Raw genomic sequence first — 17,315 nt, forward strand, 5'->3', positions numbered from 1 at the left:
CTCCATCAACCGATGAGATCTGATCCCGATCTCTCCTTAGATCTAGTTCTCCATCAACCGATGAGATCTGATCCCGATCTCTCCTTAGATCAGATCAAGCAATGCATCATCAACCCATAACCTGCATACTGGATCTCATACTTCTTCAGATATTCAAGACATTTCAGATGCACTTGCCTAATGATTTCCTTCCCTTTATATAGCCTTAGGCCTTGTTCAATACCAAGAGCCAAAACCATAGAAATTCAATACCATCAACTTCAAAACTAGGGATCAACACGTCCGCCGAGACGCCAAGGTCCAAAACCATAGGCACAACTTCCAAGGAATAACCGCCATGGACCAAAGGTACTTTTCCACATACACGCGCTTTTGCTGAAGCCAACCTGCGTGTACACGCGACTTGGGCTTAACGAACCTGCGTGTATTAACTTTCTCTTCTTCTTATAGTCTGATCATCAATTCCTTGCTGCTGACCTTCTGTACTATGATTTGTCATCAGTGAGGTTTGCCATCAAGGACAACACTTATCTCATAATGCCAACAAATTACACATACATGTTCAAATACAATGAAATATGAAAATTCCTTTGTTCATACATACCATTCTCATGTATGTATTCCATTCTTCAACTTTCTCTCAAGCACAATCATAAGTGCAAGATCCTCAATCATATGAAAATGTACTTACAAAGCTGAAATGAACATAATTTTGATGCAATAAAGTGAGTCTCATACTCAACTTTTTCATTCACCTTTTTGGTAAAACCCTGCAACTTGCATTCCATTGGCAAAGAAATGTATCAAATCAAAAGGCATGCAACATTTAATTGGATAAGAACTCTAATCATTTCTTACCAATCCACATTAAAGGTGCTCCCTTTAACTACATATTGACATCAACATGTGAATCATCCTGAAACACATCAATTATGGAAATTTCCTTTCCATTCTTGCCATTCTCTTTTTCCACCTTCTTCAAATTTTGTCGAAGCATTGTTGGATTCAAAATCCAACACTTTTCAGCTATAGGTCCTTTCTTATGGAAATAATTTCAACACATGTTCATCGTCTTTACAACATAATTTGCCTTGTTCAATGGACCTTTGGATTCTTGCCTCCTTTTCTTCAATAGTTTCTTGTATGTGGCCATTTTCTTCCAACATCTAGAAACACTATGGTTAACCAGACCACAAAAGGAATATGCAATTTTTTTCCAATGCTTATGTGGAAATTTACCATGCTTAACATGATCAAAAGAAATGTGATTGAAATCATATTTATACCTTCCTCTTTCACCTTTCTTGCCTTCATGAGAAGGTGAATCAAATAAATAAGTGGCTCCCTTTGGAACACCATCAATATCTTCAATTATTTCACAAATCCCTTGTTCAAGTGCATGTGTATGAACACCTTCTTCTTGCAAAGTATGTTTCAAACAATTTCATTTCCCATGAATACAATCTTTACAAACTTGAGGTAGAGAACCTAAAATGAAACTCCTTCTAGGAACTATTTCAATTGCCTTCATGGCTACTTTGAAACTTTCTCCATAAGATTGTCCATAGCCAAGACCCAAATACTTAGGCCTTTCCTCAACCATTATTGGCTCAATTAGGCCTTGTGCATGTTTTCCCAATCCTTTTCCTTCATAGCCCATTTTTGACATCAACTTGGACACTATACCTCTTGTGTGTTTTTCAAAAGAACCAACATAAACATTCTTAGAGGAAATTGAAGACAAACTAGGATTATTTACCTCTTCTTCAAACTGATTCTTGACTAAGGCTTCTTTGGCAACAAGGAGATGTGTCTCCAACTCATGCATCCTTTCTAGGTTCATATTTTCAATATGAAGTTGGCTCTCCACTTCCTGCAATTTATCAAAAAGCAACTGCTTCTCTTCCTTTATGGAATTCAACTGCTCTCGAAGTTTGGTGCTCTTCCTTTCATCTTCATACATTTGTTTCACCATATCCATCATGATGAACAAGTCATGCTTCATGTCTTCATCAAAGAATCTTGTGAAGGAGGAGGAATTTAAGGACTCACTTATAGAAGTTTTCATTATAGAAATGAACAAAAGAACTTCAACAAAATTCACAAAGTTTTCAAAGAACTAATGACAAAACTTCTGAAATAAATGGTTGTAGAGTCAGACTCTTATTCAAGCAGCCTTTTGCAAACAAACTGTCTTGTGCTTCAAGGGTTTCCTTGAGGTCCTTTGGGTAAGGAGAATGCGTTTAGCCCTTCTTCCTTCTTGTCCTTTCCTGGACTTAGCTATCAGTAGCTTTCCCTTCACCTTTGCAAACTCAAACAACAGTTAGTTTACAAACAGTCACACAATCAAATCCTTTGTACTGTTTAAACACCTTTCAATTCAAACAAGAAACCTACTGCTCTATCAATCAAGAAACTTTCTTTGATACCACCTAATCTGAAATGGGGCTTTGATAACTTGTTATGCTTACAAGAACCTCCCACTCGGTTAAACAAATAAATGATCTAGCTTAGATATGATGTTTGCGAAATTAAATACTTGAAACAGGTGTATGTTTTCTTTTAATTGTTTAAGTGCTTTAAGTCCATTTGTTTTCATTGATATTAAACACATATAACAACCATATAATGCAAAAAATAAACATCAACACATAACAACAAATTTAATATAGGAGTTCACTTGAATATCATGGGCTACGTCTCCTTGAGCTTTTGTCATCTTAACTTGGCTCTTTGGGATTATGGCAAAGTTTCTTTTACAAGTTCCACACTTAACTCCAAAGTTTTTTGAACTGAGCCAATGGGCTTATAAAACCATCTACATCCCTGTCATGGCTGCCATCACTCTGCAAACGGTTCTAAGCTCCCCTTAGACTTCATTCCTTCAATCAGTGCTCAGAGCTACCCTAAGCTTCTTGATGGCATTAACTACTCCAGAATTCTTTAACTGTCACTGAAACCTTAACAACTGTCTCTAGCACATACCAGACACCAAAATGGCCTGATCATTTGCTCAAAATGAGCACTGCATCCCCAAACTAGGCCTTCCTCCATGATTGGCACTAGGCTACCTGAAACTTCCCTGTAGCATCTCAGCCTTTAGAAGTCTCCAAATGCTTTTCAAAATCCATGCAATGGATTCATAAGGCTCATTACAGTTAGAAATCACTGCTGGTTCACCTAGAACGAGTACTGGTAGTTCCTACAACTTCCTCCAACTCCTGGTGGCCCTCAGTTCCAAAATATTTATGAATGAAAATCTCTATGAAGATGACTTCCTCAACTTCTCTGGACTATTCCATTGGCTTCAGATGGCTCCAATTAGCCTAGCTAGCCTCTTGTTTCTCTCTTTCTCTCTCTGGCTATGGATGAAAACTGCTCCTGGAGTACATTTAATCAATATCCCCTAGGGATACTCCACCAAATTTTGTGAACTGCACCTAACTCCAGCTAAATTTGTCTGCTCCACTAGGCCGACCGTCGGAGGTGAGCAGTTATATCAACTGTTTAACACGCATATGCGACGGTATAATCCCGACAGTTAGGGGTAAGGCTGGCAGTCATATTAATCGGCAAGCACGTGGAACTTTTTACTTAGCAGAACCTCCACCGTCAATCTATCCCTCTCAATCCAACAGATATTGCATCGTCCGCTCACCAACTAACCCGGACGATCTCCACCGTCGATGTGACCAGTCCAATCAAATGACTATCGCGCGCAGATTCTTACACGTCCGATATCACACTGAGAGCACACGAGAAAAGTGGTTTTCTCGTGCTACGTGTCACACGCTAAGGTTAATCGCGTGAATTTTAGAAATACCATTTCCAACCTTTAGGGCACACGGGATACCGCTTACCACTTGCCAAATACTACCCACGTGCTCAATACAGAACTTAAAGAAAGTTGTTTAAGGAAAGGTTTAACACTTAATCTTGGTCAAATGTCCATAAATTGCAGTTTAGTAGACTTTTTCAAATTGTGATAACTCCTTCATACGGTATTGGTTTTTCGAACCATTTGCAACACCAGAATCAGGGAGACGAGATTTATCTGGTCCCTCAGGTTCGACACTCTTTTGAACACTTTGAAATTTGAGCTATCATTAAGGTCCTCGATCAATATTTGATCATTTTTCTTATTTTTTTAATAATTAAAAGCATTTTAAATCGCTAGTATTTGCAATGTCATTATTTGTAGATGATCAATAATTTCAATTAGACGTATTACTCCATAGTATATCACATATTATATTTTGGTTATATTATAAATCTAATTAAAATTTTACTATAGCCTTATTTATTTGTTTTACATGATTTTCTTACCCTAACTTTAATGTATCATCTATTTTAAAATGACATATTTTAATAATTTTAACCTACTTACAATATTAAAATAATGTAATTTACAATATTAAAAAAAAAAAAACAAAAAAAACTCAAAGCATTTTTTGATAATAAATTCACACATTAAAGTTTAATTATTTTATAAAGTATGAATATCTTAAATAAAGTTTATACACTTCATTTATATTTTTGTGAATACATATTTTAACATTCATAATATTATGTGATAAATTCCCTTTTTATTAAATACATTCATTGTTTTTAATATTTATTTAATTTAAAAAAAAAAAATCTACAGTCTCCTTTAGCCCTTGGTGATATTAAAAATTAAATAAAACTGTTACACTTTTTTTTAATTTATTATAACTCAATAAAATAAAATTATTATGAGAATTTTTTTTGCTAAAAAAAACATGAAACTAAGAGAGCTCACCTACAAAGACAACCAGGCAAATCAATTTTTCCATGTGACATATTTGTTTTGAGGTAAATAAAATCCCAGTGAGACATGCCATTAATAAGTGTAATGTCTAATTGTCCTGTCACGTGAATCTGTTTTAGCACCACCGTTTCTTTTTTTTCCAGAGATTAGCACCACCGTTTCAACGCATTAAACGACTCTATAGATCTAGCAAACTCCACGTATGTACTCCGCATTAAATGGAGTGAATTAACAATTCGATAGGTTTTAATTTTTAAAAAATTTGACCATTTCAATATTTTTGAAATGGATCAAAACTTTTAAAGATAAAACTATTTAAAAAATGAATAATTAAGTTATTATTAAAAATAAACAAACCGCAATAAAATAGATCAGCTACGGGATCTTAAATTAAAGCAACATGTGGATTTGCACGCTAATTAATGAACTCCATAAGCGAAAATATTCAAAGGACAATTAACAAAAAAAAATCAAATTAAACCAAAAACGTGGATCTCTAGCGAATTAATAATCTTTGGTTAGAAAAAAATTATCACAACACTTGATCTTAAATTAATAGCATATACATTTGGTAAGATAATTTTCTTGCTTTAATGAAAAGAAAAAGAGCAATAAGCTCACGAAATTAAATACATAGTAAAAAATTAACTTTCTGTCATAAAAAATAGCCTATTAATAGTTTTAAAGTAATATAAAGCATAATCTATTGATATTTTTAAAGTATAGACATATATTTTATGGTCAAGCCATATTTTAAAAAATTACAAAGACAAAACAAAAACTTATACTACCAAATAATTATTTTTTAAATCACAACAACAAAAAAAGACAAAAAAAAATCTAATACATGATATTTAAATGATAGATACGTTAATTGTAATATAATATAGTCAATTATGATATAATTGTAATATAAAATTATGATATGCTAATGGTAATATATAATATATTTAATTATGATATGTTTTATTTTTATTAGTGTGAATTAATGTTTTTTATTATTTAAAAATCAGAATTACATTGCTCCAACATTTTAGGGTTTTCCTATTCTCAATAAAACTACTAGAGATTTGAAAGACCAACACTTCCTTATATTTTTCATAGTTTCAAAACTTAGTTTATCACTAAATCCAGAATTCAACATAGAACACAAAAGCCCTTGTTAATGGGCAGTCCCAAAACTAAAAAAAAAATAAAAACTAAGAAACTGATAGACAAAACAACTCATTTAGATTCAAAAGATGAAATAGTGGCTCGAGCTCTAACACTTAATCCTGGAGGTTCAACATTATTACATTCACAATGTAGTTGTCCCTCTTTGTGGGCAAGCCTTGCATCAATTTTGTCCAACTAGAAATGTTGGTTTCTTAACATTCCCTTAATGTTTTCCATGGTGGAAAAGGCATTGTACCTATCAACCTATGTATCCTTTAGAACCAACCCCAGTAAGGTTTTCATTTGCCAATGTTAGACCACTAAATTTAGGTACTACTTCTTCCTACCCTTAGTGTGGCCAAGGTTTCAAATCCATGTAGACATATCTTCGAATCAGAGCAGGATTGCCTCTCCACCCTCACTTGAATTTCCAACTTGTGAATTTCTCTCATTCTTTCTAATGAGTGAATTAAAATATATGGCAGTTTAATCTTGGGAAAAAGGCCTCACACCTTTTTTCTTGCGGACTTTTGCCAACCTTGACCCCTATGATAATGCACACGCTACCTAGGTTGCATGGTAGAAAAAATGGGGGCACACCTAAACAAATGTTATAGCTTCCTCTACCTACAAAGTAGCATGAAATAAAGCCAAACATAGCCTTACCAGGGTTTAAACACCATATGAAAATATCATCATGTACACGCATGCTATAGCACATGCATCGAGAAGGGTTACTTGCACCATAGACGTCGAAGCTGCGACATAGCCCCCATGCCCCAACAACATTAACTATAAACAAGAACAAAAGAAACCTAACATACCCAAATTAGAGAGAGCCCTTGGACAGTGGAAGATCCAAGATCAGGGAGACACATGGGCCCAAACTCTCAATTTCCTAGATAGGCACAAAATAACATGGAAGATAGGACCAGACACTCCAAATCTGAGGTAAACACCACCTGAAATTCATTGAGTGGTTTTAAAACCCTTCAAGACTAGGGGAAACAACTATAAGTAGATACCCACCCTACAGATATAATTCCAAAGTACAAAGACCCAACCCTGAAACAAAAGTACAAATAATTAAACAAGCAGAGAGGGGACATGATGTTAAATACTTATCCTACGGTCGAAGGTGAATATCTCCCTTGAAATATGCATTCCAAGAGCACCAAATATGTGCCAAATACCCCATGCTCAATTTTAACCTTCTCCAACAACCTCCTGCATAGAAAGTCTGTGAGCCAAAACTTTATCGTCGCACCACCATCCTCGAACTAAAGCAAGATAAACCACTCTCTGTAGAACAAGTTAAATAATAGCAATAGGGAGGTATAGGTATCAACCTCACCTCTGTCCTTGACCACCGCTTTGAATGCCCAAAGCTCCATTGCATAGGAGCATTTAAAACCTTTGAGAGAGATCTAGATACTTGCATGCACTTGCATGTTGGGGGTTGGTCATGCCCTCTTAACAAAAATGACCATCATGGCCAAACATGGCAGGAACATCCCCCAAGGAAATATCATTGAGCCCATTAACACCCACATAAGTGAGATCGTTATCTCCATTTAGAACATATTGGAGGGATTTCACCCAACTTGCCTCGATTGCAATGGGTGAATTCATATCAATGTTTAAATCTTTGCTTGACATCCCATATTGGTGATCTGAATGGAAAGTGACATCCACCCATGGTATTCATCCACCCATGGTATTTATCCACCCATGGAATTTATCCATGGTATTGTAAGTGGCATCCACCCATGGTATTCATTCACCCATGGTATTTACCCACCCATGGAATTTACCTATGATATTGTAACTAAAAAGGGCTATAAGTAAAAAGTCGCATTTTGTAAAAGGAAAAATGGTCCACCACAGTGTATATTTTATATTTACTCTCTATTTTAGTAAAACGTTTCATTGTTGTTTTGTTGAAAAAAAAGAATGTGAAATAAGCCTTTACAACATATCATTGGATACGAGAATATACTAGACAAACCACCATACTTTTACCAAACAGATTGACAAGCATCACGGTTATGGGTCACACACAAACCCAAGGTTATGGGTCAACCAAGCAAAACCCTTGTCATTGAATTCCATTTGCTAGACCGCGCACTATTAGTATTGTAGTTGGTCGCAAGCATTACATCGTATCTCTATCCTCAGTTCTTCGTTTATCACGGTTATGGGTTAACCACAAAAAGCCCTTCTCTTCATTCTCTCTTCATATTCAAGAAATGTTTCTTATGAGGGAATTGCACACAATGGGGACCATTACTTCTTAAGGAGGTAGGAATGATCTTAATGGAAAGTGGCATCCACCCATGGTATTCATTCACCCATGGTATTTACCCACCCATGGATTTTACCTATGGTATTATAGCTAAAAAATTCTATAAGTAACAAGCTGCAATTTGTAAAAGGAAATATGGTCCACCATAATGTAACTTTTACAATTACTGTCTATTTTAATAAAATTTTCTTGGTGGTTTTGTTTACAATTTGTTCTCATCTTCTTCTGGCATTTCAATTTTCATATCTTGGATTCCTCCACCCAACATATGGATCAATTGGCTATGTTGTCTACCACCTTATTCCTTGTCTTCTTGAATGTCATCTTTCAAATAAAATCATTGATCCTTTCAATTAGACATTGCAGCCTTTAGCTATTCACCAACTTGCTAAAGGGAGACCCATAGATTAATTTTTTAACATTATTTGTCACCAACATAGATTCCCCGTCAATTTCGAGCGTTTTGAATCCTTTAGAGATACCGATCTATAGGCCTCATTACAAGGCTTGGAACTCCTCTAAGTTGTTACTGGTAGTACCATAGCTCTTTGAGAAAATCGTAAGGGTAGTTGAGTTCCAATCCTTGAAGACCCCTCTGAGCCCTACTATTCTAGGGTTACGATTTTGTGCCCCATCAAAATTTAATTTAATAAGGCCTTTTGGGGGGTAAAATGACTTGGGGCCTGCTTACACACCTCTAAAAATCTGACTTTCCTTAGTGGGAACATTTTCTGGGCTAGGTCCAACTTCCTCAATATCTCTTTTTCTTGGTTGTTTGCTTTTTAATCTTCAAGAGACCAATCTCATATTAGGATTCTTTCCTTAATATTTAGCTTAGATCAATTCCCATAGATCCTCTGATTTTCATCTTTTGTTCTTGAATATCCTCACATTTCTTTCTTTCCATAAAGCAAATTACCTGACTAATATCTAAATAAAGGACCCCTAACTTTCCCCACTAGAACATGTTCAACTATTTCCATAGATGCGTAAGTATCAATGTCATCTCCTAGAACAAGATTTTTGTCTTCCACTGTTTTCGGATGCAGTGTCCCTTCTTCCTTTTCTTCCCCGCTCGATTATGCTAAAAAAAATTTGGCCCCACCGCTCTATTGACCTTCAGATGTTTCTTGCTAGTCTTATGCAGAGTGTAGGTCTGGAAATTGTCAATAACATATAATGTATGACCTATCTCAATGCCTTTAGAGGTAAGGTCATAATTTCCCCTAATTTGAGGAGGGGTTCTATTTACAGGAACTTCTAGGGTTTTGGCCCTTCTGAAAATATTGATTGGCACTGAGATAAGAAAAGGGTTTACTTCAAGGTGACTACCTTGTTTTGACCCATCACCATGAGGGCCAAATTCATTCCCCTACACTGCATACTATCCAAAACTTGCTTCCATTGCTCCATTTTCTCATGTGTTTAGGGCCTTTAAAGATTCTTTGAGCCTCCCAACCATCTTATCTCCCGTAAATGTAAATTTCAACCAAGGAAACAACTCCTTAACCAAGTTTGAAAGACCACAAAATGTAGATGACAGTGAGATGGGGATGAGATTCTTCCAGGCATATGTGACAATATCTTATAGTCTTCTAATCAAAACAATCTTAAGTGTACAGGTTCAAAAACACCAAAAAATTGATGGGTAATTCTCCCTGATAGGTGAGAAATTTTGACTCCAAATACTTATCAGAGGTAAATTCAAGGGGGAAGTTCTAGTTCTTTGCATGGATTTTCTTGTCATTTTGGATCATCCAATGCAACAATCTATCCCTAGTTTTTACCCATTTTCCGCACGAAGTATGCCTCCCTCCTCCATCGTGGCATCGATAGATGGCATTTCTAGAACCAACTTGCTAGTTGTGAGTGAAGCTTTCTCCAAATTTTGAGGAGTGGGTTCCAAACCCAAGGCAACTAGAATACCCTGTGAGTGAGGATTTGGTCTAAAATATCCTCCATGCCAGTCGAGAAAACCCTCTCCATCTCGAAAAACCTTAATAGAATGCCATTGAGTAACAAACTAAAAATAGAATGTCATTGAGTAATTTGGTGAAACCCTTGTCTTTGTCACGAGCATAGAGATGATAAGGAGAGGCTTTCTAAGCCATGTTGACTTAGACAAAAGGATATGCCTATTATCTATCATTTTCCGCATGCGCACCACAGAGTGTTTTCTACATGCATCCCTCATACCCTCTGGTTAATATATTACTAATAATATATAATAATAATGTTAATAATTATTATTTTAATATAAACATTATAAAATTAATTCATTGTAAAACAAAAGACAATATTTAATCTAAAATCTCCTTAATATAAACAATAAAATAGAATCCTTTATTAAAACTTTATAATATTAAAACATAAAATAAAATATTAAAACCACATTAATAATGTGGTTTATTTATATGAACATTGTTAATGCTAAAACTTAATTTTAACATTAAAACCACATTTAAGCATTACTAATACTAACATTGAAATCTAATATTAAACTTATAGTTAATATTAAAACCTAATTTTATTATTAAAACTTAATATTAAATAATATTAAACTTAATATTAATATGAAAACCAATTAACCTATTAAAACATTTTAATATTTAAAACTTAATGTAATTTATGTATATTGACATTGTTAACATTAAAATCGATGCTATATTAATAATATTAATATTATAACTTAATATTCACATTAAAACCACATGTTAAATTTAATACTAATATAAAATCCTAATATTCATATTAAAACCACATGTTAAATTTAATATTAACACAAAAATCAAATATTCACATTAAAACCACATTAACATATTAAAATTTAATATTAAAACCAATTATTTATATTAAACTTAACAATAAAATCTAATATTATACTATATTATATTATATATTAACCCTACTAAAAATTAATATTATATTATATTAATTTTTTTTTAGGTTTTAATATTATATTATATTAAAATTTAAAACCAAAAGAACCATTATAACTTAAAACCATTTTAATATTGATTATAAAACCATGTTTAATGAAAGTGCAATCAATGAAGGCCTATGAATCCACAAATAGTTGGGTGATTAGGAATTTTGAAACACATACATTTTGAAATGTAATACAATAACATTTTAATATAGTCATGTTTCAATCGTGTACCATGTTAATATTGATTATAAAACCATGTTAATGGAAGTGTAATCAATGAAGGCCTATGAATCCACAAATATTTGGGTGATTAGGAATTTTAAAGTACATACATTTTGAAATGTAATACAATAACATTTCAATATAGTCATGTTCTAATCCTGTACCATGTTAATATTGATTACAAAACCATGTTTAATGAAAGTGCAATCAATGAAGACCTATGAATCCACAAATATTTGGGTGATTAGGAATTTTGAAACACATACATTTTGAAATGTAATACAATAACATTTCAGTATAGCCATATTTCAATCTTTTATGTTTTAATATTTTTTTTTTTAATTTTATTTCTCTCATCAAGTGGTGATAAATAATTAGTATAGGCGTTTCATAAAGAAATAAATTAATTATCGTTATACCAATCCTGTACCATGTTAATATTGATTACAAAACCATGTTTAATGAAAGTGCAATCAATGAAGGCCTATGAATCCACAAATATTTGGGTGATTAGGAATTTTGAAACACATACATTTTGAAATGTAATGCAATAACATTTCAATATAGTCATGTTTCAATCTTGTATGTTTTAATATTTTAATTTTTAATTTTATTTCTCTCATCAAGTGGTGATAAATAATTAGTATAGGCGTTTCATAAAAAAATAAATTAATTATGGTTTAAACATATAATTTAAATATGCAAAGAAACTAACAGTGTGAATTCCGTTCATTAATACAATAGCAACTAAAAAAATATTGTCATTGGTGTGAATTCTATAATTAATATAGGCGTTTGGTAAAGAAATAAATTAATTATGATTTAAACATATAATTTAAATATGCAAAGAAACTAACAATGTGAATTTCGTTCATTAATACAGTAGCAACTACAAAAATATATTGTCATTAGTGTGAATTCTATCCATTAATATAATAGTGATTATAAAAATATACTCACAATTTTTAATTTACCCCATTTAATTATTATTATTAATTTTTTTTCTTTCTCTAATTCCATTAAAAATACCTATCCTCTTAATTAAACTATATTTCTCCTGCCATAATCGATAGTTTTCAAAATAAATAACTTTCATTAAAATTAAACCATATCGGATGGTTTTGGCCATTAACTCTAATCCCTGCGAAAACCATATATATATTAAAATAAAACAAAAGCCATAAGGTTGTGTTTCAAGTAAACATGTGACAAATTTAAAACATATAATAAAAAAACATTAAATCTAGGATGGCCACCTTTGCATTCTGGTTTTAAATAAATTTAAAAACATTAAATCGATTTAAGTAAAAGCGCAGGAACTTTGCCACCACCTCACCTCATTCTTGTTTTGAACAGACAAAAACTTCAAGATGCTTGGACTCCGAATACGTAACTGTGTACTCTGTCCACAGGAAGATATTTACAGACGTGTTTTATAAACCCATCGACGGAGTCCATTCTTTAACACATGTTTTACATGAAAACTACGGCTAACGCATCGCATCCCGGGGATAGTCGGTGCATGGAAACACAGGGAACGTCGTCCCCTTTAATAATTTCATGGAATCTCTTCTTTTGACCACATTTTTATTGCCTCTGTGTCTAGCAGATTAGATTTTGGGCATCATTATTTGTCATCAACTGCAACCACTTGTTTTAATTTTTGCAGAAGGTAGGGCCGGCCTGACATCACTGCACAGAGGAAACGCAGAAATCGATTTGTTCTCTCATTTATAATCAAATGCAATCAATTAAAGCCAAAGCAGTGATTTCCAGTTTTCGGCAGAGGGTGGTCAAAAAGCGTCATTCTACTTGAAGCATAGACAGTGCTGCCACACAAAAATGGGCTCCAATGTTTGGAATTTTTTTCTATTTTCTTTTTTCCAACCTTTTGTTGCTTTTTCCTGAAATATATTTATGGTGGAAATAAATTGTTTTTTAACCTTTTAATTTTTTATTTTTATATTAAGTTTGTTATATATATATATATATATATATATAATTTATATTTTTAATGTATAAATGAATTTATGGAAATTTATTTTAGATATTTTAATTATGTAGATTTCACAAATCATGTTTGTAACTCTGTGGCAGATTCTGGAGATAGTGATTACTAACATGACGAGGGTGAAGACGAATTGACTTCTTGATTATTTAATAATAAAGTCTTTTAAAAATGTATAGTCTAACGGCCGAGGAGTTGCTCAAAAAGTTATAGAAATTCTGGTTATATTTAGAGAAAATCCTGTAAAGATTTTTGTAAATCCAAGTTATAGTTGTTAAACTTCAAAATTTTAAGTGTTTTAGAGGATTTTGATGGTGCTTAATCCATTTCCACCATAAAAACACATTCAAACACTATCTCTACAAAATTTTTTACCTAAATTCCGGCCACTTTTAGCCATCCAGACAATTCTTCCACCTCATTAGATGACTCCACAAACTATCAATTAAACTAAACTTTAAGGTTTAAATCATTTAAATTTTATTGTTCCTCAGATTATTTTAATTCCACTTTTTAATCTCACTTCGAGCCGCCTAATTCCTTATCCCTAAATATTATTTTAAGTCCACTTTTTAATCTCACTTGCAGAGCGAGGCCGGCGTTTGAGTTGGCATAAGAACGCCGGAGCTTGTAAGCTGACAGCAGTTGTCATGACGTCATCTACAAGCTGCCCGTCTACACCATAATACCCGAAGCGTCTCCACACTTCGGATGGAGGAAATTCAATTGAATCCATCAACATTGTAAAAGGACAGAGGAACTTGAACTCAATTCATTAACACAATAGTAATAATAATAATAAGAAGAAGATGAAAGCCAATCTTTCTTGGAAATTAAATTCAAATTTGAAGTACAACAGTCACACCTGTGTGACCCACGATTACAGTTGTTGTAAATGAGATCGGCTCCAATTCCAATTGAATCCTGTTGGATCTGACCATATGTTCATTTAGTAAGAGGTTCAAGGTTTAGGAATAGTTCCAAAGAGACGTTTCTGCAGAGATTGATCCATATACATCATAGAAATTATCAGAAGCACTGTAATTATCTTGTTCCACCATCCATGCAGGGGTTACGAGTACACCCTCTGCCATGTTTCCCACAATATTCGGCAGATCGAACAGTATATCGTCGTATATGGTCATCCACTCGTTCTCCGAAAGAAAACTCGACACCCAAACCGAATTCGACGCGCAAACTCCTGCTGCATCTTCATTATTCCCGGAGTCTGCAAGGATCATAGTGTCTGCATGACTAGGGATCGCATTATTTGTCCCCACAGGGCCAAGGGATCGATCCTCACTACAATCTTCTTCTGAAAGCATATGAAACTCAGCCGCAGCCACCGCGGCAGCGGCCTGGATGTCCTTGGGGGACAATGTAGCGGGGCGAGGCAACGACGAGGCGATGTGGGGAAAATTGAGGAACGCGGATTTCCCCTTGATGCTCAGAGCCGCTACGTCGTGGGCTCGAGCCGCCATCTCTGGTGTGGAGAATGTCCCCAGCCAAATTCTGGACTTCTTCTTGGGCTCTCGAATCTCTGAAACCCATCTGCCCCAACTTCGCATTCTCACGCCTCTGTAACGACGGTTCCGTTTTCCTTTAATTTTCACCCCCTGCTCCTCATCTCCATTACACGAGGCGGACTCCACTTCGCCAGATTCGTCTGCATTATTAACCTCCTCTGCACGACGCTTAGGCATGCTATTGTGCGTTAATGTGAGCGCAGAATCCGAGTGGAAGCAAATTCAGTCGCATTGAATAGGGAAGATATGCAGTTTCCGTCAGAGGAATCAGGAGATGAAGAGGAGTTTGTTAAAGCAGGAGGAGATGCAGAATGTGCACATTGACTATGGCCACGCTGTTCATCCAAAGTGGTGCGTGACGATTCGAAGAGAAAAGCCATGAGATACTCTCTCAGCCGTGGGATGTGTAAGTAGGCATATATATGTATATATATATATAAATATACACAACGAACTTTCCAGTGACGACTTAGGCTTTGTATTCTAACCGTGATAAAGTGGGTTTGCATTGTTATATACAGTGCAAATATATTGCGAAGTATAAAACGGCTACAATTCTGTGCAGAAAACCATTGAAATATCGGTATAATTTTCAAGAATTTTAGTAGGAATTTTTGAAAATCTAAGTTGTAGATATTAAATTTTTTGAATTTTTTAAATAAATACCTTGATATAGAAACTGCAACAATCTCATATCTTAAAAAAAAATTGCCCCATTCTAACTGGAAATTCATATCTTAAAAAAAAATTGCCCCATTCTAACTGGAAATTCGCGTAGGCAAAATTGTGGCCTTAATAAACAAAGCCCAATTATACTACACTAGATGCTCCGTACGGACAAAACACTGCTTAGGCCAATTTCACGTTTTAATCAAACCACTTTTAATTGAGTTGATCATGGTGTAATTGAGTTGATCAGTGTGGGGCCCCATAACCGTGGTAACAACAGGGACTTCTGATCAACGGTCTCCGATTTTCTCTTTATTCTATGTTACTCTTTGGAACGTAAACTGCACCCTTTTGCGTTTTCAATAAAATTAATGTGACACGCATTTCATGCGGCAGTAAATTAATGATTCATTTACTTTCTCGTTTGGGTATAATATTATATTCCACTGATACTAAGTTAATGATGGTTTATTTTTATTTTTTTATTAATCGATTTGTATAGAAATAATCAGTTGCTGAGGAATGTCGTAATGATAAATCCAATTTATTTTGCTGCTTTGTAGACTTTAGAAAAGCTTTCGATACGGTTCCTAGATACAACCTTTGGAATAGGTTAGAAGAGCTAAAGGTTCCTCTTGAGTTGAGAGGTGCTGTTATAAGGCTATACGAGAATGTAATTGCCAACCTAAAGAACAATGAGGGGTGGTCAAAAGATATTAAGTGTAACATCGGAGTTAAACAAGGTTGCCCCCTCTCCTCTACCCTATTTGGCATTTACATCGATAAGCTCGAAGGTTATTTAGAAGAAGCAGGATGTGGTGGCACAATCTTAGCTGGGATAGTCGTTATCCTTCTTCTCTATGCTGACGATATTGTTCTTTTGGCAAGGTGCCCTTCTGATCTTGATAAGCAACTCAAGCTTCTTAAGGATTTCTGCTCTACCATGGATATGATTGTTAACACTGACAAAACAAAAGTTATGATTATCAAATCCAAGAAGGACACTTGCGCTAATTTTATGTATGACAATAATAACTTGGAGGAAGTGTATTCTTACAAGTACCTAGGAATTGATATCCATCACAAGCTCAACTGGAACCATAGCATTGAGAAAAGGATCAATGGGGGATGGAAAGCTTATTTTGGTCTTGAAAATAATTGCAAAACAACAAACCTCGTAATGTGCGATAAAAAGAAGTTCCTCTTTGAAACTTTAGTCACTCCTGTTATCTTATATGGCTGTGAAGTTTGGGGCTGCAGCATCTCCAGAGAATCATGGAGAAAGATTGAGCAAATCCAGAAGCGTTTTATAATTTATAACCTGAAAATTAAAAGTAATACACCCTATCCTATTCTCCTTATAGAAGCAGGTCTTTTTCCTATTGAGAGCCTAACTATGCTCAGGTTTTTGTTGTACAAGCACAAGCTCAATAACATAGACAATCATAGACTTCCTAAGCTAGCTTTAAATTCCAGCCAAAACCACCTAAGGCTTAACCGAGGATGGCATAAGGACACAAGGGCCTGGTTAAACTATTGGGAGATCAATGAGAATGATTCTTTGCAAAACATAAATAACATTAAAGATATTGTTACTTCTAAGTTCAAAGAAAAATTGTGGTGTGAGAAAGATTTAGCGTCTAAAAGAAAATTAAGTTATTATAAGAAGGTCATCAACCCCACCCTTGAAGATCAAAAGTATCTCTCTATTT

At 34.4% G+C, this 17,315-nt stretch overlaps 1 pseudogene; it reads right to left on the reverse strand.

Moving 5' to 3' along the window:
- Positions 1–14,212: 14,212 nt before the first annotated feature.
- On the reverse strand, positions 14,213–15,318 carry LOC149258474 (ethylene-responsive transcription factor ERF024 pseudogene; annotated as a pseudogene).
- Positions 15,319–17,315: the final 1,997 nt, after the last annotated feature.

Source organism: Pinus tabuliformis, chromosome 6, assembly GCF_031772625.1.
Source record: "Pinus tabuliformis cultivar Carrire ecotype Pingquan chromosome 6, CPIR1, whole genome shotgun sequence".
In the NCBI taxonomy this organism is placed as follows: domain Eukaryota; kingdom Viridiplantae; phylum Streptophyta; class Pinopsida; order Pinales; family Pinaceae; genus Pinus; species Pinus tabuliformis.